The following is a 26,062-nucleotide window of genomic DNA, read 5'->3' as shown; positions in this document are numbered from 1 at the left end:
CCTTTCCCTAAGTATAGGTTGTCTAAGGCACAGCAGCTATAAACTTACTATGGTACTCTGTTGAAAGAATTAAAATGTTTAGATTCTTGCTCAGGACAGACAAAAATTAGGACTTTCAAAATTAACAATGGAAAAAAAATATCGCCATTTGGAGGGTTATTCAGCTCAATATATTTCTTTTTACACAAATGGTATTGGAAAGGAGCTGTCCACCGACATTTAAAAATAAATGTCAATAGTTTAGGAATAACTAATCTTTTAAGAACCCTCTTACATTTTTCAAAGCCCTAGTTTAATGATAAGATAAAGTGAGGTAGGAGGTTTTGATGTTGTGTAAATATATAAGAAGTAGAAAAAGTTATAAAAATTACAGACAAGAGGGGACAAAAGTGAATTTCAAAATATGCATTTTGATAGAAACACTTGGAAAAATTTTCCTCTCATGACTACCTAAAAAGGAAGTCTATTTGACGGGTAGGTACCTGTCACCTAACAGAAACCCATTTAATAAATTCTGAATTTGTGAAATCAATGAAAAATGTAAAAAATCTCCCTCTCAAAGACAGCACACACATATTCATAGAAGCTGTCTGATTCCTCCTCCCATTACCATATGGATATGTATTTATTTCTCAACAAACATTGATTAATGAGGATACCAACCATTAGTTAAACCAGGGATGGGAAAACGTTTTTCTATAAAGGGTCAGATAGTAAATATTTTAGGCTCTGCAGGCCATGTGGTCTTACAACTACTCAACTTTGCCTTGTGGAAGGAGCGATAAGCAATAGTAAACAAATGAATGGGGTTGTGTTCCATAAGACATTATTTCCAAAAATATATGGGAGGCTGGACTTGGTATAGTTTGCCTAACTCTAAGATAAATGATGAGGTTGAGCAACAGGTGGCCAGCATCGATATGCCTGTCGGTTAACAGGCACCAGCTTCTATATGTCCTGGCCACAGGCCCCCTAAAACATTTCAGTCTACTGTTTTCTCTTTAGGGACAATGTATACATTGTACTAAAACTGTTGTGCAGAGTTCAAGAAAGAAACTTTACAAATTTGAAACATGCAAAAAGTGTAAAAGATAATCCTGGATCATAGGCACAGAGGCTTGAGTTAAATAAAAGCTAAACTGATAGTTTCTATCATATTAGTGATTGTTATTCTTAGATGAGAACAATTGTGAAGAGAAAAAGGTCACGACAGTGGATTTCTAGAGCTTTCCTGAATTTTTAATGCTTTTGATGGTTTGGTTTTGAGTTGACCATTGTAAAAATAAGGAGTTTTAGGGGCGCCTGGGTGGCGCAGTCGGTTAAGCGTCCGACTTCAGCCAGGTCACGATCTCGCGGCCCGTGAGTTCGAGCCCCGCGTCAGGCTCTGGGCTGATGGCTCAGAGCCTGGAGCCTGTTTCCGATTCTGTGTCTCCCTCTTTCTCTGCCCCTCCCCGTTCATGCTCTGTCTCTCTCTGTCCCAAAAATAAATAAATGTTGGAAAAAAAAAAAAAAAGGAGTTTTAGTACTTTTATTAATGTCTTCCAAAAGTTGCTTTTTCTGTAATTACATGCTGCCAAATTGCTACATTCTTTAATTTTTTCAATGTTTAATTATCCTAGAGAGAGAGAGAGACAGACAGACAGAGCACGAGTTGGGGGTGGGCAGAGAGAGAGGGAGACACAGAATCCGAAGCAGGAGCCAGGCTCTGAGCTGTCTGGACAGAGCCTGGTGCGGGGCTTGAACTCACAAGCCACGAGATCATGACCTGAGCTGAAGTCGGCCACTCAGTGATGGAGCCACCCAGGTGCCCCACACTGCTACATTCTTAAATATGATTTTATTATACCTGGGGGCTCAAGTCTTTTTCCAAAGGAACACATCTCCAAATTTATATTGAAACAAGCGAGGAATTGAGATTTATTGAAATTTATTATCTGACCTCAGCAAAGCACAATTCTTATAATAGTAAAAAAGATACTTGTATTAAATAACAAAGTATGGTTTCATAAAGTCACATGTTGGCTGATACATTTTTTATAAGTGTTAGATTTATTTTAATATTGGGAACACAATTTACATCGTAGTTGTTTTGACCCCATTTTCTTCCCAGTGGAAGTGGCAGTTATGCTTTTACCACCCACCTTCCTTTGTTTGGTCTTCTATCACAGCTCTGCCCTACAGCTTAGCCTTTATAAGTCAGTATAAAATTCAGTGGGGGAACATGAAAAGAGCATGGAAATAACATTATACCATGCAGTACTTGTGAGGCAAGAGACAGGGGTTTTTCATCATGCTGAATTTATAAAGGGCAAAGATAATTAATTAATCAACTCAGAGCATCTACAAGGAGTCAAGTACCTTGTGGGATCCTGGTCCTGTCAGACTCACCTCATGAATCGAATGTAAACGGTATCTGTGATTCTTCCTACTTTCACTCAGGTATCTCTGTTTACCTTTAGACCAATATCCTGGAGGCTAGTCAATGTGATTCAACGTTGCTTCTAAATGTCTTTGTTTTGTTTTCATTATTCTACTCAACTTATTTTCATTAATCTACCAAATATTGTGGCTGCACTGGAACTGTAGGATCATGTTAGCAAAACCCTTTTAATTGACAGTGAGTGGTTTCATATCTGTCCCTTTTGGACTTTTTTTAGTGCTAAGCACCAGGTTAAGCATTTTACATGGCAGAGTGTGAACCCGACCACCCACCCACCCACTCATGCACACTTCTGCATCAGATCTCATTCCACCCATGGGACTGTCCAGTAATTCATTCTTTCTTCCTTGTTTCTTTTCTTTTCTCTTTTTCATTTTCTTTTTCTTTTTTCCCCTGGAGCTTTTCTACCAGCATACAGAAATGCTGTTGTTTCTGCCATCTTAAAGTAAAACACCCCAAAAGCCTCTCTTGATCCACTTCCCTTCCAATTATCATCTTAATGCTTTCCTTCTGTATAAAAAAACAAACAACAAACCCACAAAAAACTCCTTGAAAAAGCTGTGTGTACCCTGTATCTCGAATATCTCTCTTCCTGCTCTCCTCTGACCTTGCTCCAACAAGGCTCTCATTCCTACTACTTCCCTGAAACTGCTCTCTTCAATGCTATTAAAGGTCTCCATGCTGCTACAACAGTGGTTCAGTTCTCAGTCTTCATTTTGCATGGACCCTTGGGTGCAAGTGATGCGACTGCTTGTTCCCTCTTCCAGTATATACTTTCCCAGTTGGCTTCCGCAACTCTGCTCTTTCGGGTTTCCCTCCTATCTTATCGGTTGCCCTTTTCCATCTCCTTTTCTGCTATCTTCTCATCTCCCTGGGTCCCTACTTTTGGAGTACCCAAGGGCACAATGCTTGGACCTCTTCTCTTTCCTTCCAAATGTAATTTCTTGGTGATTTCACCAGTTTCATGATTTTAAATACAGTCGATGGGTTGACAACACTTACATTTATATCCTGAATTTAAAACCTCTTTTTGGATCTCGAGACTCTTGCAGAAATTATCTTCCTCACATCTCTACTTGGATACCCAATAGGTATTTCAAATGTAATCTTTCTATACCCGAGACTCTGACCCTCCTTACTTCCCTTCTTACAGTCTCTACTGGTCCCCTCCATCTATCCAATTTCTCAGGCCAAAAAATTAAAATTAGTGCTCCGGAGCAGGTCACTACTGTGCTTAAAACTGCAAAGGCTTCTTGTCTCACTCAGAGTAAAAATCAGTTTTGAAAATGGCAATTGACCCCCTGCCATCTTGTCTCTGATCTTATTTCCTTTTTACTCTGCTCCAGACAAACTGTCTACCCTGCTGCTGCAGGTACACAACTGCCTCTGGGATTCTGCATTTGACAGTCTGTCCTGGGATATTCTTTCTCTAAATGCCCCCTGATCTCCTGGCTCAACTTCAGGTCTTTTTCTCAGTGAGGACTACCCTGACCACATTCCACTACTATCCATACCAAAGCCCAAAATATTTACTATCTGGGTCTTTACTGGAATGCAACCTTCCTGAAGGCAGGGATTTCTGTCTGTTTTATTTACTGCTCTATCCCCAGTGCCTAGAACAGTGTCAGTGTGGTAGTCACACAATAAACGTTTATTGAGTTAATGACCACACACTATCTAATTTTTTTAAGTCAAAATAATTAAATTCGTGTTACAAAAAAAAAAAAAATCAAAACTGAGGGCTATAGAGTTACATAGCTTACTAGGATTCTAACACAAGCAGTCTGGCCCTGGATTACTTCTCCGCTCCTATTTGACAGAATGCTTTTGTTCTGAAGGTGGCAGGGAATGCAGTGACAAGGTGGGCTTTGTCAATTTAATTTGTCCAATGTAGAATCCAACATTTAGCTCATATGAGAGTTTAATAAATGCTAATGGATGCTGATTTATTTTTTACATAAATTAAAAAGGAAAGGTACCAGGAAGCACATTAGCCTATTATGTTGTATCTAAAATTATTTTTAACATGATGGCTTCAGTCATGTGTCAACAGCTATGGTTTCCCTGCAAGCCTATTCTACTATTCTTTTGATACTACATTTGAGCTTATTTTAGAAAATTGTTTATGAAGTCACATTTAATTTACTTAATACATCTGTTAAATGTAAAAGGGTCAAAATCTGGCTTTTAAATATATATGCTTCTAAAATAAAAGATTTTTGTGTGATAACTCAGCTTATTGTGAATCAAATCCCATTCCTACAGAACAGTAAATACACAATATAAGAATGTGACATGCTATTATTAAGATAGGTACCAGCTTTGTTTTCCAAACTAATAGCATACAAGGATCACAGTGTATAAGCATTTTCATGCCAGCTGACTTTACAGATTGAATATTTACAAACAGACTGTGTAATTCTAAGTATATTCAAAGCATATACTTTGACATTTCTCAAGGCCTCTGATCATATGCAGAATTTGTAACATTTCTACTCAGTGTGGCCACTTGGTGGTGTAAAACAATAAGATATGGGTAAACAAAAGAAAATCACAGCACACAATCAGCTGTGTGTTCTCATAGGGCTGACTGGCTGGGACCTTGAAAAGTCATTCGTTCATCACCTTGCCTTTAGGCAGGATCACACTTAAACCTTTCAAATGAGACTGATGAGAATCTATTCTGTTTTAAAGACCTCCACAGAAGGACACTGCTCTGCTTTCCTCACTGAGTCCAGAGTTTCATAGCCATAAATAGCATCTTCTGCTGTTTTAGTCTCCTGGTTTCAGTTCTTTCTCCTGGGTTAGTGCAACCTAACTAGACCTTATCCTGTGAATAGCAGTTCTACATATTCTTACAAAAATTTATTAATCTCTCTTCCCTAGGTTAATTAATTAACCCCAGTTGCTTTAATCTTTCTCCATGGGCCTCCTTTGCTTGACATTAGTCAGTTTCATGATTGTTTTTTCAGTTGGTTTAGGTTCCGCCTTTTCTTCCTTCTATACTTGGAAATTGACCTCTCTCAAGAGTCTAAGGATAATCTTACGGTGTTTGTATGCAGCTATTTCACTTATGTAACTGGTATAGATACTTCATAGAAGTGCATCTATTGGATAGTTCCAACTACAGAATCCTTCCCTATTGTCAACATACCTAGGAGGCTGTTTCCTTTCTCCTGTACTTAAAAAAGCTAAAGAACATATGTATGCATATATATATATATATATATATATATATATATATATATGTTGTTAACTTAGATAAATTAATATTGATCAAAGTTTATAGTCCTTTTGAATATAAATACACACTAATATGGAAAAGATTATATTCTGATCAGGAAGAGAATCAAACTATCAAACCCACTCAAGCAAACACACACACATACGTGCGTGCAAAGCTTCTTTTTGTAGGCTCACATATTTTCCACACAGTGATCTCTAAAAACAACGTAAATATAAAATACCTCAAATAGAATCCGAGCCCCTTCTGTGGTCTACTCTTCTTGTAATAGGTTGGCCTTGTTTTTCTCTTCAAAACACCTTCCATCATCCTCCAGTCACCTGTGGCTTATTCAGTTGCTCAAAGTAAATAGGATTTTTCCTGCCTTGGGGCATTTGCGTATTAAGGCCCTCCTACCTGGAATCTATTCCTTTCATTTTTTACCTGGCGGCCTCTTCTCAGGATTTGGCCCTTTCGACTTTAGCTTAAATATTGGCAATCTCCTCAGTGAGGCCTTCTCTGGCCACTCTGTGTAAAAAAGTTCTGCCTTATGATCCCTCAACTAAAAATTTACCCTTTTCCTGAATAAGTCTCACATTTTGTAATTCCTGGTTAGTTTAACTATTACCTTCTTTTCCTAGACCTATTACTGTCCAATATGGTAGCCACTAGCCATATGTGGATATTTATATTTAAAATAATTAATAATTAATTTTAATTAAAATTAAAACTCAAAACCCAGTTTCTCACATACATAAGGCATATTTCAGGTGCTCAATAGCCACATGTGGCTAGTGGCTACTACGCTGACTGACATGGAGCATCCCCATCAACACTGTAAGTTTTAGTAGCAACACTCTCACACACATCGTGTTTAATCAAACATCTGGAGTGGTTGATTTTATGTGTCAACTTGACTGGGCCACAGGGCACCAAGATGTTTGATTAAACATGATGTCTGTGAGAGTGTTTCTGGGTGAGGTTAACATTTGAATCTGTACACTGAGTAAAGCAGATTGTCCTTCCTGATATGGGTATGGCTCATCTAATCCCTTGAAGGCCTGATAGAATGAAAAGGCTGAGTAAAGGAGAATTCCCTTTCTGAATGTTATTGAGTTGGGACATCAGTCTTCTCCAGCCTTTGGACTCAAACTTGGATTGGAACTTATACCATCAGCTCTCTAGGGTCTCACGCCTTTGGCCTCAGACTGGAACTAAACCTGTGGCTCTCCTGAGCCTCCAGTTTGCCAAACTACAGATCTTAGGACTTCTCCGCCTCCACAACTGCATGAACCAATTCCATATGTTTATACATCCTATTGGTTCTGTTTCTCTGGAGAGGGTTCAATAATTTATATCTGCTTTTGTTCACACTGTGCTCTGGGTATCTTTTCCCTTCACTCCACTACCCCTAGTCATTTGATACTCATCAGGAGGCTCAGCCCCTACAGTGTTCTGAGGTCAAGTATTTCAGTGGTTGATGAGCACTGAAGAAGTTATTTGTAGGCTTTGTGACAAGTCTGCCTCTGTGCCTAACTGCTCAATTCTAATAGCTGAGAGTTGTCCCTGAGACCAAGTCTCTACCTTTTGCAGACCAAATCTAGTTAATGTGTTCCTGTCTTGACTGTAAGTCCAGATTTTGATTAAACTGGGGTTCTAGATATGCTTGCTCCTACAAGATTGACCAGGAATGAATACTAGCTTTTCTTGAAGTTCACTGCCTGCTTCTAGTCTGAAATTTCAAATATTGCCTGTCTTTAGATTCTCAATTGATAACAAGAAAAAGCAATAATAATAGTATTACTGTTGTTACTATTTGTAACAGCAACCAATATTTATAAAGTGCTTACCACATATATAGTAAGTGTTTTTATGTTGCATTTGATTCTTTTTATTAAAAATGTTTATTTTTGAGAGAGAGAGAGAGAGAGAGAGAACCACCCAGACATCTCATTTAATTCTTGAAACCAAGCTATGAAATGAGGAAACTGAGGTTCCTTAAATCGAGGAGGCTGATTTCTAAAAACATTGATAGCAGGTCAGGATTCAACCAGATATATTTGTCATAAAATTTTGGCCTCTTAACCAGGGTTCTGTACTGCTTCCATGTTGCCATTATTTTTCTGTGCATCTTCTACCAGACTCTATTATCTTGTGTTGGGCTTCCCTGATGCTCATTTCTTGCCAACCTGCTGACCACTGATAAACTCTCCAAAAACCATATTCCCGTGATTGATTAAGGGGGGGTGGCCTCTGCCTGAGGCCTGGTCCTCCTCCTTTACTCCCATCCCATGCTTATCTCACTAGCAGTCATGTCTTCTTGTTAGTTCTGGCTTATTAATCTGACACAGTCAACTTTTCCTTTCCTGGCCATGTCAAGAGATGTGTCATTACTTCCGTAGAAAATATATGTCTGGTTGAAGTGGTCTAGATGAGTAGAATTCATTTTAGATTACATATGAAGGTTTGATTTTGATTGTGATTATTTTTGTTCTGTGTGGAGAAACCAAATATGCCTATCAATATTATTAGGAAATATTTATTATGTTTATTACAATAGGCAAGGTTGGGAGTCATGGTAACATGGAAATGTATAAATACATGATGTTGACCTTCATGAACTGCCAAAATAACTATTGATATAACAGCCATATTTGAAAAGAGTAACCAAAATATAAGGCGGTTTTATAGCCATTAAGAACTATGCAAATGTTAAGTACATAATGTTAACTAAGAAGTACAGAGCAGTAAAGGGGGAAATGATGACTCTTGGCTGCAATGGACTGATTCAGTCCTGAGACCTGAAGAATGGCTAGCATTATTTTTAAGTGATGATGAAGAAAAGGGAGGTTTCGTGGTTTTTGTTTGTTTGTTTGTTTTCCAGAGACATTATTACATGCAAGAGCATTGAAGGCAGAAAGTATAATACAGGTTCTAGGGAGAGTCAGATGGTTTTGTGTAAAAGAATAAAGGGAAGAAAGACACGAAAATTATGTTCTGGACAGGTTATGGTAGGCCTTGGATTCCAGGCAAGCGAATTTGAACTTTGTCTTATAGACATTGGGGAATAATTGAAGGATTTTTGGCAGGGAGAATAACATGAAAACTTCTAGTTTTAAGATCTCAGCCACTGGTGGTCTGGATTCTATAATGGGGAGGACAACTTATCCAGCCAGGATCTTTCAGACTTGTGTTTAATAGGGACAATGACAGCCTGTGGCTATATTGGTGGCATTGCTGAGATGTCTACTTTTACGTGGTTTTATAAGCAGTGTCCCTTGACATCTGGACCCATTTGCTTTCCAGGACAAAGAAGATGGTCTGGGGCACCAGGGTCCTGATAGGGCAATATGGATATAGAAAGGGGACTGAGTACACATTTTTATTAGATTCATATTTGGATACTTCATGAATTCTTTCATTCTACAAAGATGGAGATTCTAAGATGAATATGCCATTTTCTATCATTAGGATCTAATGGAGATGCAAACATATAGAGTTAATTATATCACAGTGAGTAAAGTGGAATAATTGATATATAAATTAATGCAGTTGTGAGGACTGGTGTGTTTGGGGAGGGGGAACTGGAAGAGATGAAAGCCTGGATCAGCCTAAATGCTGAGCAAGAGTTAGCCAAGCAAAGGGAGAATGCCCTAAGAAGGTCATCCTAGGCATAAGGTACAACTTGATCACAGGCTCATAAGTTAGGAGGAAGAGTAGGAACCTCCAACAGGATCATCTTACTGAGTTCAGATCAGGCAAAGAAAGCATGGGGAAGGCACAAAGGAGCATGGGTTTCATCATGTGGATTTTAAGTACAGAGTGACATGGAATGTTCTATGGTTTAGAGAGAGAATCTTGGCAACTCTTTAGAGGATGCATTTGAAGGTGACAAGACTGGAAGTGGGAGCTCATCGTAGGAGTTCTGAGAGACAATGCATGAGCCTTAACGAGGCAGTGACTACAGACAAATGGGAAATTGAGATATTGGCACCATTCTTTAGGACAAAGTTAAATGACAAAGGCATGTGAGAAGGAATTTGAATCCTTAAATATGGTAATATGCCAGGCCCTGTGGTGACTGGTGTCAGACACTAGAGGCAGTTTCCATAAAGGAATATCCTGTTAATCTTGTGATAAAGAAAAACCTAAAGATGAACTTGTTTCTTTTCCAGATGAATGGACTAGTATCTGATTCTCAAGAAAATAATAGATAATGATAAGAAAATAATGGGCTTAGCCTGAAACCAACATTATAACTCTTGGGTAGAGATTGACTGGTATAAACCGACATCAACTTATGTAATGTGCTGCCTTGACTCCCTGAAAAGCACTGATGAAGCCTGATAAAGCTAAGTTGTTTTTTTGGTGCTCATTCTTGAAGATTTCCCCCTGGAGCATTCTTCTAGGGAATGTTCCTGCCCGTGATCTGTCTCCTGTCTCACCTTATCACGGATCACTCTCCCATGACCAAGAATTGAACCCCCATCTTTGGAACATTTATTCATCAGCAGAGGGCGCCCTCACCTTTTGGTATTTGTGAAAATTCAGAAAATGTGTTTCTCTAATCTTGAACAGGATTATAAAGTTTCATCCAACTTCTTGCGGGATCAAAGGGGTAGGGACAAAATTAGGAAAAAACAGGGCATGTCATCTTAGGTCATCCTGAAAAGGGACAAAAGCTAGAGGAGAGTCTGGCTATACAAAACCAGGCAACCCTGAATCTAATTTTGCTTTCAGTAGTTCAAACCAGCAGTTTCTGAAGCCAATATAAAATGTAAAGCAGTTGGAAAGAAGACTGTACAGAGCAGAAAATAAACCCATTCACAGCAAAGGAACAGCTTTCAGAGAAAGAGGCCAGAACTAAATCTTGTTACTCCCTAGAAATAAGAAAAGTACAGTCTTACTGCTTGCCATTCTATCTCTTGGTCTCTGCTTGGGTAGGGAAGCATCTCAGAATATATAGAGATTATGATGAACCATCCTGAGTATTTTGCATATTGCGTAAGTGGACTGCAATCATAAACTCAGCTGCCTATTTCTCAAGAGCTAGTGACCCCCAGGTAAAGACAGAGAAAGTGAGGACAAAATGTGATTAGTGGGCACAGGCAGATTTTAATACAGTAAGGTGTTTTTTTTGGAACTTTTTTTGTAATCAGTTTTCCGTCTGAACCAAAGGATACATACACTCTGGTGAGGTTTTCAAGGTAGACTACAGACATGCATTTAAACCACAGTTTACTGAAATAATATACATTTAACAGTTATGCAATGTTTTACTAATAAAATAAGACCAAATAAAAGAGTAAAGTAACATAACACATCTGAATTTTTAACTGAATAGAAGCAGGTTTCATTTTCAGTGTTTCTCAGTAGTGGTCACTCTTGGCAATTTTAAGCAGTTACAGTTTGTGTTGTGTGGGACCGTCCTGTGCACTGCAGGGGGCAGCACCTCTGGGCACCCCATTCTACATGCCAATAGTACTTGCCAGTTACTTTGAAAACCAAAAAACCCTCATCCACTTCCCATGAATGATATAGAGAGGGTCTGAGAGCCACTTGGAGATGTTTATTGGTATTCTGAAAGGGAACCACAGGCACTTCAAAAGTTGATGGGACAGATTTTAAAGTTTGTTGTTGTTTTTTTTAGGTTGAGTTTTACTTCATAATATTTCTTAGCTGAGACCATTTTCCTTATCCGTCTTGAGCAGGATAATTTTTTTTCCTCTCAAATGGAACAAAAAAGGCAAGCCAGAAGAAAACTGTTGGAAGTTTCTATTCAGTTAAAAATTCATACGTATTTAAGCCACTTTTCTCTTTCACTTGCTGTTATTTTATTAATAAAATATTGTATAATTGTTAAATGTATGTCATTTTAGTAAACTGTGGTTTAAGTGGGTGTCTATAGGCTGCTTTAAAAACCTTACCACAGTGTATGTATACTTTGTTTTTAATGGGACATGGATTCCAATGTTGGAAGAGTATATATATCTTAGAAAAGTTCCCTGAGGTATAATAAAGTAAGCACCAAGCACGGAGAAAAAAAAAGGAGAAAGAGAAATAAATATTGTTTGCATGATCCTACATGAAGGCTGAACCCAGGCTATGGAGCCATGCATCTTACTTACTCTTTTATAACTTGCTTGACCTTGGACAAGTCCCTTAATCCTAGCAATCTATGGTCCATCTCTAGAATGGAGATGATTTTAATAATACCTATATTCTGGAGGGGGGTGTGTGTGTGTGTGTGTGTCCATAATTATATGTGTAAAACAATTTGAAATCTATGAAACAATCTACAAATTTCAGGTTGAAACCATTATTTTTAACATGATTGTTGCCAACCTGAGGGTGAATGTGGTAGATGGCGAGGGTCAGAAGTTGAGTCAGATGTTCCCAACTCAGGCAAGTTTGGTTCCTATACTGAAAGGATAGGAATGGTGTGAAAGCAGGTCAGAATAAGTTGGATGTAAGCTGGGGGAAAGGCACATTATACCTAGGGAATGTCCTCATATTAATATGGTCAAAATTGTTACATGGGATACTTGACACTTAAGTGGATCTTTAAAGCGAATTTATATGTAGCATTCTCAGTGTAATCTAGATAGAAAAACCTCCACCACCACCACCACCACCACCACTATTAACAACAAAATTTTTGTGAAAATCTCGGGAAGATACAATGAAGAGTCTGTTGTCCACATGTGAACAGCTCACTGGTGGAAGACTGGCTCATGCTTCCAAGACAGCAGAGGGTCATAAAAATAACATATAAGCATTTGTTGATTTTATAAGTGATATATATTCAGGGTGGACATTTGGCAAAATTATGATGTGTTCAGATTTGCTTTTCACACTTTTCTAGACTTCTTTAAATAGTCCGTGCCTCTGCTGTGGCATCTCTTTTCTTATTTTCTGATGTACTCTATTAATATTCTGGCCAGCAAAGAGCCTCCACAGAAAAACCCACCTTCACCTGGCCTTAATGCACTATTACAGGATTCAGCTTCTCCCTCTCTCAATATTTTCCTTAATTTAAGCATATCCATTCTGCTTCTCATTTTTTTCAAGGCAATATTACATCTAGAGATAAATAGGCAATTTTTAAGGCATCAAAAAATCCTCTGCCCCAAAAATGTTTCTCTCAATGACTTGAAGTGCCATAAAATGACACATTAGTCTCTTCTTTAGGTCGAAATATTAAATGGCATTGCACATTTGTGTTTTCTCTGAAGGCGAAGGCATTATCATTTCTTTTTATTAATTTTTTTTAACATTTATTTATTTACTTTTGAGAGACAGAGAGAAACAGAGCACAAGTAGGGGAGGGGCAGAGAGAGAGAGAGACACAGAATATGAAGCAGGTTCCAGGCTCTGGGCTCTCAGCACGGAGCCCGATGTGGGGCTTGAACCCAGGAACCATGAGATCATGACCTGAGCCGAAGTCGAATGCTCAACTGACTGAGCTGCTCAGGCGCGCTGGCATTATCATTTCTTAATAACTTGTAATAAGTTATTTTCATCAGATTAATAGGCAATATAGCACAGGAATTGAGAATGTAGACATGAGAGCTAGACTGCCTTTATTTAAACCCTAATGATGTTATTTGCTATCTGTGTGATTTCAGTCAAATTGCCTAACCGTTCTGTGCCTCAGTTTCCTCATATTACCATGCAAAAATAATAGTTGCCAACCTCACAGGATTGTCAGAAGGATTAAATGTTCTGCTATATGTAATGCACATAGAGAAGTGGAGAACATAGAGTACTTGGGAAGCACTCAGTAAGTGTTAGCTTGCAAATTATTATTCTGCCCAGACATTAGCACTGATATTTAGGAAAATGAAATACACATTGCTTCACTGAGAAGCTTGTACCCAAACAGGCTTGTTTAGACTGCTTCAAAAGTGTATTGATTTTCTAGGTTATTAAATTTTTTTTCTTGAACTTAAAAGACTTATAGAAGCTTGTAACTAACATAGGTAGTGTAGTTTTGTGAGCCTACAGAATGAATGCTACTCTCTTGATGCAGCCTTCTTGAACCCTTATTATACTTAAACATTCTTGCATTCCACCCTGTCATACATTTTGCTTGTAAGTCTTCCCTTAGAGCCCTTTAACTTTCCCTTGTAGATTAGCTATTGGTATTCTTTAAAAGCGTTTCTGATATAGTATAATTTTGTGGAGGGCAGGAATCACGTCTCATTCATCATTATGAATCCACTGGAGCCTTGCACAGTATAGACACTTGCTACATGATTATCAGATGAATGGATAACTGAAAGATCCATAAGGCCAGAGATTTTTGAAGGTGTGCTCATTGCTGTATCCCCAAGTATCTAAAACAGTGATTGGCACATAGTAGGTCATCAATAAATATTTGCTGATGATTTTGTTAAAAGAAGGAAGGCACAGATGTGCTGCTGAAGTTAAATGGGATTCTGCATATGAAACCTGAGTTACATTAAATATTTTGAGATCTATTCCTCCAGGAAAAAAAAGTACATTGGGGAAGCAAACTATGGTACACAGAGTAGGACATTTGCTTCTTCCTTTGGAGATTTTTCTCTGCAGGTAGGGGAGGGTAGTAATGATTGTTATCCATTAGCTATATATTCTTCTGTCTCTAGCTATAGCTACTACTTCATTCATTCACTCATTCATTCAACCAAAAGCTATTGACCATTTGGTTCATGAAGGACACTGTGGCTGATGATGGGTAGCAATTAGGCAGGAAGGATATGCAACGGTACGGAATTTGTTTGAGTAGCTGAAATAAAGTGTAGTGCTCTTGGCCATTGTGAATAAAGTGTGATGGTCTCGTTTAATTCACTTCTAAGTGAATTTTCTTTGTCTATGATTCCTGATGAAGAAGTAGGTTCAGGTGATCCTGATCCTCTTTTCTGTCTGGACCAGGATGTACAGTCAAATTTTATAGTCTGATGATATCACCCAGAGCAAACATCTTGGCCAAAACATGCATGACTAGCAATCACAGATATATAACAAAAGCAGGACATCCAAAAAAGAAATACCGAGTAGCAACTTTAGGCTGCCTTGATAGATCTGCTTAGGAGAAAACCTCAGGGGAGAGTAGTCAGCACTGAGATGCCCATACTCTTGGCTCCAAGCTTATGATGACCATACACCTAGGTTTTCTGGAGACAGTCCTAGTCTATTCTTGTTGTCCTAGGGTAATTAATAGGCCCCCTTTCATTATCAATATTTTCATGGTTTAGAAGATAAATGATGTGGTCTCCTATTGTTTTCTCACCGAAGATGTTTTAGAGCATGCATGCACATTGCACAGTCATCCTCCTGGGTTAAATATACATGCTTAATACCCTGGAAAGAAAATTGTTTATCTTGTCTCTAGTGGGATTATAAACTCTTGAAGAGCAGGAATCTCATTTTTTCCTTCCTCTATTCCTTCTTTCTGGCGAGAGCTGATTATATAGTAGGCTGCAATACATTCCTATTAAATTATTTTTAACTTTTTCTCTGACTTAAGATTGCATGGAAAAATGCATATACAAGTACTTTTTTTTCTCCAATAAGATGTGTATTTTCTTAGAGATATATATTTATCCTTAGTTTACTAGGTGACTTTCTTATAGGATTTATCAGGAGATGTAATCCATAGGAACCCTGATTTTTATGCTAAAACTCATTTCCAAATGTTTACTTTGTAGTTTTAAATTTACAGATTGGAATCAGAAAGCTTGGCTAATAGACAATCAAGATGCATTTTCACTCCTTCACAGATTCTCCAACACACACAATCATACTAACACAAAGTAAAATTTCTATACATTATTCTTTATATGAAAAGAGAATACAAGCTGGGTTGTGGGGAAAAAATGAAGGATTCTCTATGTGAACAGTGTCAGGAAAGCGATAAGTTTGAAAATTAAAATGGCATGTATATTAAAGCAAACAACTATTTATTTATTTATTGAGCACTTACTATGTACCAGTTACAAGTAATATTTACATTATTGAGCTTTGGGGACAGAATACATGGAAGATGTTAGAGGCCAGATGCTAGATTCTAGCACTGCAATTGTTGAGTTTGCAAGGTAATAACACTTTCACTCTTAGGAGAAGCTTTTGTATTCTTGAACTGGTTCATGGTATTGATTTTAGGAAACTTTTACATTTCTTTTGGGACACAGTGCAATATCCATCTGTTTATTTAGATGTTTGCTTGAAGGGAGTTTAATGTAGACAGAGACAATGCTCTCCACCCCCTCTGCCCATGAACCACAGTTTGCATGGTGTTTGTCTTATTTTTTTTAATTGTGTTTTTAATTTTGCAAATGTGCCCAGAGGCGTTAAGTAATGGTAGCATATTTATAAATTAAAATATAAATAAATAATTTTGGAAAGCAATAACAGCTGGCAAATATTTTTTCAAGAGAGTTGTTTGTAAGGAAAGAAACAGTTCTGTGAGCATGATGAAACAAACCATACCAGGTCACAGAAGAGTAGATTGTGCAGCAAGAGCTTCTTAACAAAACTCTCAAGTTTTTGAAAATCTTAAGACAATGAGTGTCTCCTTTGAAGGATGGTGTGGGGGCTCCAGGTTGTATCTAGTGTTGGTGGTAGAGTGAGATCTAGGGGGCTAGATACATTATAAGGATAAACATTCATGGTGAGTGTAGGGAAAACCCTGTTCTTATTATACTCATATACTCCACCTGATTCTGGGTATAAAAGAGTTAATAGTAACTCTGTTAATGCACTTCTGAGCTGCTACTACTGCCCTGGGTCTAATCAAAGGTGAGGCACAGGAAGTCCCAAGGCTTTGCCTTAATGGGATCCATTCCAGATTTTCCTGAATCAGGAAAGTGCTGGGGCTTGCATCCCTCAAGAGACAATGCAGTCATTTATGTCTCAGGAAGAGTCAGGGTTTTAAAAATCTACAGCCATAGCCATGATTTTACAGAATTTATTTGAGGAAAGCAAAATCTTTCACAGAAATCAGTTGGTATAGACTCATGACTCAAAGATAGTCTTTTGAGCAATTAACATTTATAACACAACAAACCTAGGAAAAGAATCTTATGAGATCCCTAAGAGTCTGCAGACTACACTATCAGAGAGGGGATTCCCTTTGCTTTTGGGGTTGGGGCTTGTTTCCAGTTCCTTGGTGAGGAACCCCAAGACTGAAGACTGATATAAAACCCAGTAACAATGGGGCACCTGGGTGGCTCATGGGTTTGAGCCCTTTGTTGGGCTCTGTGCTGACACACAGAGCCAAGAGCTGACAGCTTGGAGCCTGGAGCCTGCTTCGGATTCTTTGTCTCCCTCTCTCTCTCTGCACCCCCCCCCCCTTCAGAAATAAACAAAAACATTAAAAAAAATTAAAAAGAAAACAAACAAAAACCCCCCAGTAACAGCAAGGTCATATCAGACATGCCTTTAATCGAGTAGGATTCAAGAATATTGATGTAAAAACAATAGCAAAGATGAAATTTTAAGTAATACCCCATGCCAGCTTGCCATTTTATTCAATAAACTTAAGCCCATAGGCAATGAATGGAGTCAGTCAAATCAGCAATACTCATTGCTAGTTTTAAACGTATTTTTTAAATGTGAGAAAGATGTTAAGGATTTCCCTGATCAATAGCAAAGAAACCAAACATCTGCCAGGAAAGTGGGTCGTCCGCGCCTTATAGGAAGAACTTTGATAATTAACTCCGGGCCAAGGATGATTTAGATGAACTGGTAAAGTCATCTATGGAAGAGAGAACAATGACAGCCAACAGGAAGGGCCACCACAAGAGAATCTTCATTAATTTGCCAAAATATTCCAAGCAGAGAAATTCTTGAGTGAGAGTTTCTGAATGTAATATCCCTATGGAATTATATGCTGAACATTACAATAAACATTAAATGTATTTTGTGAGCATATTTGTACATAGGTTGTATATACAAAACCATGTACGTGCCTTGCATGCTAACATTAAAAATCAACGTCTTCATATCATGCTATTCCACTCTACCCTTTTCTGGAGTGTATCTGAGTCAGATCCCAGAAATCCCAAGTCACATGGGGGAGAGGTAAAATCTTGTATTTTACAGGTATATGGAGTTGTTTCCATTATTATAATATGATTTGTGTTCACAGGTTGATAAGGCTTGGAAAAATTCAAGTCATGTAATATGTAGAGCAAAAATCATGAAGTTCTCATTACAGAGCCTGGATCCAATTATTCCCAATAAATCCTTTTGTTGACTTTTATGAAGTTCTGGAAAAAGGAGCTCCCCTTTAATTCTGTATTTCTTTTAATAGATACCTGACTTAAGGGGATTTTACCTACTTCATCATCAGATTCAAGATTTTGACACCAAGATTACATTAATTTAGGTGAGGAGTCCCCTTTTAAAGAATCTGTTCAGTGAATTTAAATAGAAAAATACTATCTTTCATTTCAGAGCACTCCATCTGTGGTATATTATGTGCTTTCATATGCATTCTAATTTCACTTCCACAAATATTTATACTGTGACTAATGTGATTGAATCCTGAAGATAGAAAGTGAAGGTGAAAAGGTGAATTAATCAGTTCCCCATCTTCAAGAAACCCTTGGTATTTTAAGATAAACTTACATTTAAGGACATAATTGTGACATGGAATATGCACTAGTAGGTATAAAGACAAGGCATAGAAATAATATGGAAAAAAAGTAATTAATCTTATTTGGGAGAAAACAGAGTTAGGGAAACCTTCCCAGAGGAGGTGGGCCCCCAACAGGCTTCAGAGATAATCAGGGGGAAAAGCTATTCTGAGCAGAAGATATGCAAATGTGTATAAGCGTGAAATAGCATGCTGTGCTTGGGTAATATTTCAGTATTGAAGTGTGTGTGTGTGTGTGTGTGTGTGTGTGTGTGTGTAAAGGAGGCCAGAGTGACAGAGAGACAAACAGGGTCTTAATTACAAGAGACCTTTTAATTTTTTTTGCCAGGATTTATTTTGTAGATTATGGAGAGTCATTTAAAGTAATTAGTCTGGAGAGAGATGTGTTCAAATTTGCTCTGTAAATAGAGCATACTACACATATTGCTTTTTTTTTTCTTCACATATTGCTTTTTAACCTGCTTTTTAAAAATAACCAATATGGTAAGGATAGCTTCCACATTAGTAAATTTGCATCTGTAACAGTAATTAAAATGGTTGCATTGTATTCTGTGGGCAATTCCACTATTTAATTAATCAATCCATTATGTTAGATAATTAAGATACTGGAGAGTTAAGTTTTTGAGAGCAACAGAGTTCAGTTTAGAACATATGTTTTGGTTGAGATGTTTATAATACAGTAAAGTGGGAATATCCAGAAGGTGCTTGAATATATAAATGTGGAGGTTGGCAACAAGATCTGAGAATGTAGGCATAAATTTTGGAATCATTAGTAGATTGATTAGTTAAAACCAGCAGAGGGGATTTAAGAGTGGATTGACCCTTTGGAAACAGTAGTTTTTAAGTAGTGGGTCGATGAATAAGAGATTGGGAAGAAAAAGTTAAGAGGTAGGAAAAAATCCAGAGAGTATGATGTCAGGGAATCCGGGGGAAAGAAGACAGTTGATTCTCATAACAACTTTTAGAGAGATGAGACTGGGTCCTATCATAATTCTCATTCCACAGAGGCCAAAGGTCTTGCTAAGGCCAATGCGATTGTAAATGATAGAACTGAACTGCGGATCCTGATGGTCTAGCCCCAATTCTAATAGTGTCAGTACCAGATTTTATGACTCAGGTAATTAAAGAAGAGTATAAAAGAATATCAAAGTAAGCTCCAGAAGCTAAAATTAAGATGGAATCTGTAGGAGATATAATATGTAGAAAAAGAACATGTTCTTAAATTATAGCAGGCAAAGGATATCCCAAAATAGGCTGGGAGTGAAATATGATAAAAATGTCTTTAAAATGTTAAGTCTCAAATTTAAGAATATGGTGGATGAGATGATCAGAGAAACACTACCTAGTAAAGTTGATACTTTCAAACAAGATGGACTGAAAACAAACATAAAAAAACAAGTTTCTCAAAAGTTTTTGTTTTGAGATAATTTGAAATTTACAGCAAATTGCAAAAATAATGTATCATTCTACCTAGATTCCCCCTAGCTTCCTCTAATCTCGACAACTGACAAAGCCAAAGAATAGTGAATAAACTAGGAAATGATTATTGGTACACTGCTACTAACTAAACTATAGATTTTTCTAAGTTTCACCAGTTTTTTCCTTAATGCCACTTTTCTGTTCCAGGACTCAATCAAGGATCCCACAATACATTTAGTTGTGTATCATTAGTGTCTTCCAATCTTTGACATTTCCTCATTCTTTGTTTGTCTTTCATGGCCTTGATGTTTTTAATGAGAACTAATTGGTTATTATGTAGAATGTTTCCCAAATTAAGTTTTTATGATGTTTTTTCTTTTTTTTTTTTTTAATTTTTTTTCAACGTTTTTTATTTATTTTTGGGACAGAGAGAGACAGAGCATGAACGGGAGGGGCAGAGAGAGAGGGAGACACAGAACCGGAAACAGGCTCCAGGCTCCGAGCCATCAGCCCAGAACCCGATGTGGGGCTCGAACTCCCGGACCCCGAGATTGTGACCTGGCTGAAGTCGGACGCTTAACTGACTGCGCCACCCAGGCGCCCCATGTTTTTTCATGATTAGATTGAAATTATGCATTTTAGCAAGAATACTATAGAAGTGATGTGGTGTCCTCATTGCATACTAACGGGGGGTACATAATGTAGGTGTTTTATTACTGGTGATATTAACCTTAATCACTTGATTACAGTGGTATTTGCTCATTTATTTCCACCATAAAGTGACTAGGCTTCCCTTTTCAACTGATAAATATTTGAAGGAGATAATTTTTTTCTTATTGAATTATAATGGACATACAATTTTATATTAGTTTTAGGTGTACAACATAGTGATTTGATACTTTTATACATTATAAAAGAATCACTATGATAGGTCTAGTTACCATCTATCACCATACAAAGTTATTACAATATTATTGACTGTGTTCCCTATGCTGTATATCACATTCCCATGACTTATTTATTTTATAACTGGAAGTTGTACCTCTAAATTTGCTCTACTTATTTTCCTCATTCCTCCATTCTCTGCCTCTCTGCCCACACCAGTTTTTTCTCTATATCTATGGTTTGTTCATTTGTTTTGTTTTTTAGATTCCACATATAAGTGAAATTATATGGTATTTGTCTTTCTCTTTGGACTTACTTTACTTAGCAGAATACCCTCTTGGTCCATCTGTGTTATCTCAAATGGCTTGATTTCACTCTTTTAAATGGCTGAGTAATATTTCATTATATGTAATATATATTATATACATACACCCCCATCCATATTTTCTTTATCCATCATCTGTTGATGGACACTTAGGTTGCTTCCCTATATTGGCTATTGTAAATAATGCCATGAACATAGGGGTGGGTACATGTATCAATTCAAATTAGTGTTTTGTTGTCTTCAGATAAATACCAGAAGTGGAATGGCTAGATTGTATGGTATTGCTATTTTTAATGTTTTGAGGAACTCTATACCATTTTCCATAGTGGTTGCACCAATTTACTTTACCACCAACAGTGCACCACCAAAAGAGGGTTCTCTTTTATCCACATCCTTAAGAACATGTATTATTTCTTGTCTCTTTGATAATAGCCATTCTGACAGGTAAGAGGTGGTATCTCATTATGGTTTTGATTTGCAGTTCCCTGATGATTAATGATGTTGAACATCTATTTATGTGCCTGTTGGCCATCTGTATGTCTTCTTTGGAAAGGTGTCTATTCAGATCCTCTGCCCATTTTGATTTTTTTAATTTATTTAAAAAAATTTTTAATGTTTATTTTGAGAGCAAGCATGCACGAGTGGGGGAGGGGCAGAGAGAGAGAGGGAGAGAGAGAGAGAGAGAGAGGGAAAATCCTGAGCAGGCTCCACAATGAGTGCAGAGCCTAACGCAGAGCTTGATCCCATGACCCCAAAATCATGACCTGAGCTGAAATCAAGGGTTGGACATTCAACTGCGTGAGCCAACCAGGTCCCAGCTCTGCCCATTTTTAAATTTGGGTTCCTGTTGTTGTTGCTGCTGTTATTGAGTTAATGAATTTTTAAAATATATTCTGAAAGTAACCCCTTATTGGCTCCATCATTTGCAAGTATCTTCTCCCATTTAGTAAACTGACTTTTTGTTTCGTTGATGGTTTCCTTTAGTATGCAAAAACCTTTTAGTTTGATGTAGTCCTATTGCTTATTTTTGCTTTTGTTGCCCTTGCCTGAGAAGACATATCCAAAAAAAATTGCTATAACCAATGTCAAAGACTTACTGTCTATATTTTCTTCTAGGAGTTTTATGGATTTAGATATTAAAGTCTTGAATCCATTTTGGGTTTGTTTTTGTATATGGTGTAAGAATGTGGTCCAGTTTCCCAACACCATTTTTCAAAGAGATTGTTTGTTCTTCCTTCCTTTGTTACTGATTAATTGAATCTATAATCATGGGTTTATTTCAGGGCTTTCTATTCTGTTCTATTGATTCATTTGTCTGTTTTTTTCCCAGAATCATAGTGTTTTAATGACTTATCTGTGTAGCATATCTTGAAATCTGGGAGCATGACTTTTTGTTTTGTTATTCTTTCTCAAGATTGGTTTGGCTACTTGAGGTCTTTTGTGGTTCCATAAATATTTTAAGATTATTTATTCTAGTTCTGTGAAAAATGCCATAGGCATTTTGATAAGGATTGCACTGAATCGGTAGGTTGCTTTGGGTAATATGGGCATTTTTAACAATATTAATTCTTCCAATCCATGAGCATGGTATATTTTTCCATTTATTTGTGTTGTCTTCAATTTCTTTCATCAATGTTTTATAGTTTTCAGAGTATAAGTCTTCCACTTTCTTAGTTAAATTTACTTCTAGGTATTTTATTCTTTTTGATGCAACTATAAATAGGATTGTTTTCTTAAATTCCATTTCTGATAGTTTATTATTAGCATATAGACATGCAACAGATTTCTGTATATTAATTTCTATCTTGCAATTTTACTGAAGTCATTTGTTAGTTCTAACAGATTTTGTTTTTGAGTCTTTAGGGTTTTCTATATATAGTATCAGGTCATGTGCAAATAATGACAGTTTTACTTCTTCCTTTCTGACTTGGATGTCTTTTATTATTTTTTTCTCATGTGATTGCCGGGACTAGGACTTCTAATACCATGTGGAATAAATGTAGTGAGAGGGGGCATCCTTGTCTTGCTTCTGATCTTAGAGGAATAGCTTTTAGCATTTCACCATTGAGTAGGCTTGTCACACTCCGCCTTTATAATGTTGTGGTATGTTCTCTTAAAACCCAGTTTGTTGAGTTTTTATCATAAATGGATATTTAGGGGCACCTGGGTGGCGCAGTCGGTTAAGCGTCCGACTTCAGCCAGGTCACGATCTCGCGGTCCGTGAGTTCGAGCCCCGCGTCAGGCTCTGGGCTGATGGCTCAGAGCCTGGAGCCTGTTTCCGATTCTGTGTCTCCCTCTCTCTCTGCCCCTCCCCCGTTCATGCTCTGTCTCTCTCTGTCCCAAAAATAAATAAACGTTGAAAAAAAATTAAAAAAAAAAAATGGATATTTAATTTTGTCAAACACTTTTTCTACACCTATTGATATGGTTATATGATTTTATCTTTTGTTTTGTTAATGTGGTATATCATGTTGATTGATATGCAAATGTTTTTAAAAAATGTTTATTTATTTTTGAGACAGAGAGAGAGAGAGAGACAGAGTGTGAGCTGGGGGAGGGACAGAGAGAGAGGGAGACACAGAATTTGTAGCAGGCTCCAGGCTCTGAGCTGTCAGCACATAGCCCGATGATGTGAGGCTCTGACTCACAGACCACGTGATCATGACCTGAGCTGAAGTGGGACACTCAACTGACTGAGCCACCCAAGCACCTCTGATTTGCAAATGTTAAACCATGCTTGCATCCTTGGAATGAATTTCACTTGGTCAGGTTTATAACCCTTTTAATATATTGTTGAATTTGGTTTGCTAATATTTTGTTGAAGATTTTTGATCTATGCTCATCAGGGATATTGGCCTGTTATTTATTATTATTATTATTATTATTATTTTGTCCCTTTGTCTTATTTTGGTATCAAGGTAATTCTGGCCTCATAAAATGAATTTGAAAGTATTCCTTCCTCTCCAATTTTTAAAAATAATTTGAAAAAGGCATTAACTCCTCTTCAAATTCTTGGTAGAATTCACATGTGAAGTCCTCTGGACCTGTACTTTTGTTTGCTGGAATTTTTTTGATTACTGATTCTATTTCATTACTAGTAATTGGTTGATTCAAAATTTCCATTTCTTCATAATTCAGTCTTAGAAAATTGTATGTTTCTAGAAATTTATCCATTTCTTCTAGGTTGTCTAATCAAGTCTGTCAATTCTGTTTACCTTTTCAAAGAACCAACTCTTCGTTTTATTGATCTTTATCAGTTGCTTTTTTTTTTTTTTTTTAAATTTTTTTTCAACGTTTATTTATTTTTGGGACAGAGAGAGACAGAGCATGAACGGGGAAGGGGCAGAGAGAGAGGGAGACACAGAATCGGAAACAGGCTCCAGGCTCTGAGCCATCAGCCCAGAGCCTGACGCGGGGCTCGAACTCACAGACCGCGAGATCGTGACCTGGCTGAAGTCGGACGCTTAACCGACTGCGCCACCCAGGCGCCCCAGTTGCTTTTTTTTTTTAAAGACTCTTCATTTATTTCTACTCTGATCTTTATTTCCTTCCTTCTAACTTTGGGCTTTGTTTTGTTATTCTTTTTCTAGTTCCTTTAAATGTAAATGTAGATTGTTTATTTGAGATTTTCTTGTTTGTTTCTCTATAGGTAGTCCTGTATCACCATGAATGACCTTCTTAGAATTGCTTTTTCCATGTCCCAAATATTTTGGAATATTGTTTCCATTTTCATTTGTCTAACGATATTTTTGGTATTTCTTCTTTTATTTCTTCATTGACTCATTGGTTGTTTAGTAGCACTTTGTTTAACCTCTATGTGTCTGTGTTTTCTTCAGTGTTTTTTTTTTTTTTTTTGTAATTGATTTCTAGTTTCATACTGTTGTGGTTGGAAAAGATGCTTGATGTGACGTCAATCTTCTTAAATTTATTGAGACTTCTTTTGTGGACTAACATGTGAACTATCATGGGGAATGGTCCATGTGTACTTGAAAAGAATGTATATTCTTCTGTTTTGGGTTGTTTTAGTATGCGTTGTTTTTTACTGAAAGGTGGACATAATGTGGTAGGTAAAAGGAAGTGCAGTAAATAGACCTTCAGGAATGTAGTGGTAAGTGTGAGGAGGGGGAAGTATTCTAAAGTCCATAGTTAGGTCTCAGTCTATGATTTATGTCAGGTGAGCCTGTGCCAGGAACTATAAGCTTCATCAGTGATTTTCAGTTTCTTCTCTTCCCTTGCCTTAGGTATGATGGAATAGCTAGAGGAGACTGGTAGTGGGTAATTCCCTCCCCCAATGTAGAAGGCTAGAATAAGATGGAGTTGTGTATTTACCTTCATCTAGATATGTTAGGCTCTGGTAAAATAGTTTCTCTTGAAGGCAGGGCAAGAAGAATCGAATGCCTTGGCATATTTCAAAATGGTTTCTTTTCCTCTACTCTTGCTGGAAGTATGAAGGAATTGTTCTCTCATATTCACTGTGAGAACCTGGTAGAGTTCCTGGAGGGAAAACTCCCCAAAGTGTAGGGGCCTCCCAGTGACCAGATTCCTGTGGAATTTTTTAGTTCTCAGAGTTGAGCCCTCAGCTATTTGTCAATTATAATTCAGATTTTCCTACCTTAGTTCCCACAGATGTTTCCACTTAGAAGTTTCTCCTTATGTAAGTTGTGATTTTTGTATTTGTCTGTCTCTCCAACTTTGGGACAGCTGGCTTGCCCTGTGACCTCACTACTCTTACAGATCTAAGAAGAACTATTGATTTTTTGGTTAGTTCAGCTATTTACTTGTTAAGATGGAGTAGTTGACTTCTAAGTTCCTTACATGCTGGATTGTAAACTGAAAGTCCATTAGCGGATCTTGCTTGCAATGATTATTACTGTGGTGTTTGCTAACATTCATTTTTTCCAATTTATTCTACATATATTAATTGGAATTCTTCTGTAATAAAGAGTTTTTCTTTATCCCCCATATACTTATTCAATTATGTCTTTTATTTGCATAAGCTCAGATTTCAACATTCATTTAATATAATGGGTTATAATTTGATACTAGCAATATTTGCTTTGTTATTCCAATTGTTTTAGCTTTGGCCATTGGGGGTGCCATCTGCTTGGCTTTTGTGTCAAATAGGCA

General features: G+C 37.3%; 1 protein-coding gene across 1 annotated transcript in view; it reads right to left on the bottom strand.

Moving 5' to 3' along the window:
• SPATA16 (spermatogenesis associated 16) overlaps positions 1–26,062 on the bottom strand; it is a 252,495-nt gene that overhangs the window by 87,443 nt on the left and 138,990 nt on the right. The window lies entirely within an intron of this gene.

This window comes from Prionailurus bengalensis, chromosome C2 (assembly GCF_016509475.1).
Source record: "Prionailurus bengalensis isolate Pbe53 chromosome C2, Fcat_Pben_1.1_paternal_pri, whole genome shotgun sequence".
NCBI lineage: Eukaryota > Metazoa > Chordata > Mammalia > Carnivora > Felidae > Prionailurus > Prionailurus bengalensis.
The sequence above is the reverse complement of the archived record's forward strand: the minus strand, read 5'-3'. Positions and strand labels throughout refer to the sequence as shown.